Source organism: Apis dorsata, unplaced genomic scaffold, assembly GCF_000469605.1.
Source record: "Apis dorsata unplaced genomic scaffold, Apis dorsata 1.3 scaffold_499, whole genome shotgun sequence".
Classification (NCBI taxonomy): Eukaryota; Metazoa; Arthropoda; class Insecta; order Hymenoptera; family Apidae; genus Apis; species Apis dorsata.
In genome coordinates, this window is record NW_006263730.1 from 350638 (window position 1) to 352626 (window position 1989).

Sequence of the window (1989 nt, forward strand, 5' to 3'; positions counted from 1 at the left end):
GTTCCGCGAAGAGGGTATCTGCGCTCTGCCGATTATCGCGACGATCCACGGCCTCGAAGAAGTGGCGGGCCCCGCTCCTTTGTGTATTCGTTGTACGAGATACGATCGGCTTGCGTGGCCCCGTGTGTCAGAATCGATGCAATTAACGGGACAAAGGGAGCACCGTTCTCGAGTCAGCTGCGTTATCGCTCGAAACACACCGTTTTTCCTTCGCCCGCCTTCTCGATGTACAGGGTGTCCTATTACAAAGCGATTCTGTATGCAAATTTGAGGTAAGAAGATGGAACAGAAGTTTTTTCCCTTAGATTATCGATCGAAATCATAGTTTACCTTTTTCTCTTTCGTAGGTAATGTTATTACTGGTATACAGGGTGTCTTACTGGAAAGTGATTCTCTATGTAAATGTGGGCAGTGAAGGTGAAAGTTCGTTTTTTGAATTTATTGGTCGAAATATCTTTTTTTCCTTCGTGTGCTTTATTGGTATACAGGGTGTCTTACTACAAAGCGATTTTGTATACAAATGTGGATAGGAGAGAAGATAGAAGTTTTTTGAATTTTTACCTTTTTTTCTTTCGTGTGGCTTATTGGTATTCAGGGTGTTTTACTATAATGTGATTCTATATATAAATGTGGTAAGAAGATGTGGAATAGAAGTTAGTTTCTTGAAATTATCGGTCGAAATACACTTTCTTTTTTTCGTGTATCTTATTGATATACAAAGTGTCTTACTAGAAAGTGATTTTGTATGCAAATGTGGGTAGAAAAGATGGAAGTTCGTTTTCTGAATGTAATTCTGTATGCAAAAGCGAGTAGAGAAGTAAAATTTGAGATAAAATTTTGTTCTTTTTCGAAAAATAGAATAAAAATTTGCGACTTTCCTTAACACTATATTAGATTAAACCAGATCATTTTGAGACACCCTGTGTACATTATCGATAATATATAAGCACATTAACTACTGATTTTAAAGAAGAGGCGAGGGCGTGCCTTAGAAGCGACGAAACTCGTGATCATTGGTGACTGCTCGGTTCCGAGCTATTTTTAGCTCTGGAACGGCGTCATGACGTCGCATTCATGTCCAACCCATCGATTCTTACTAATGATTCGAGTTAATCTTTCGTGTGTAATTGCGCAAATATCGTATTGAACAATCACTGATCACTTCTTCGTAATACTTGTTCCAATTAAATTTTGATTGATCGACTCTTGATAGACTTCAATGCAATATCGTTCGAATATCATATTCATTACACTTCTTCGTCATTTCTTTGCAATATTTTCATAACAATTATTCAAGATCGAGATATATCTTTCACATTCATATTTCAATTTCATCTACCGAATATATTCGAATATTTTACTCAATTACAAAAACCTTCGATCCATTGTTAATTCGAATTCGAATTCTCTTATGATTCTCGTTAGTCGAATGCATTAATCGTTCCTTCGCAATATCGTTTCAATCATCAAAAATCGTCTGCTATCGATAAATCCTTGATCTCCATTAGCGCTAACGTATAATAATTTCCTCGTCATATTTCTCGCGGCTAAGATAAAAAAAAAAAAACCTTCCCTCCTCTGACGTAAATGCTCGACGATAATTCTCGTTAATTGATTCGTTAATCTTCCAATTAATCAATTCCAAGAAACTCGTAACCGAATGCATCGTTGCACGAACGAATCCGTACAGTCGCATCGTTGAAGATCGTCCGCCGAGCGAATTTGCATCGCGCGAAAGGAAAGTCACTTTTAATTTTCCCGCCACGTTCGCCGCGTGGAAACTCGATTTGGAGCGGTGGTGGCCTTTGTCGTAGAACGAGCGTAATAGGCAACGTTTCACCGACCGTGGGTGTGGGGAAGTGTGTTTCGACGCGGGTGAACAGGCGCGCGATTCGAAGGAGAGGAGAGAAAGAAAGAGAGAGAAAGAAAAAGACCTGACACGTGAAAGTATGCTTGCGAAATCGCGAAGAGGATATATATATATATATA

General features: G+C 38.9%; 1 long non-coding RNA gene across 1 annotated transcript in view; it reads right to left on the reverse strand.

Annotated features, from left to right (window-relative positions):
• LOC116186185 overlaps window positions 1–1989 on the reverse strand; it is a 20263-nt gene that overhangs the window by 4816 nt on the left and 13458 nt on the right. The gene's annotated exons all lie outside the window — the stretch shown is intronic.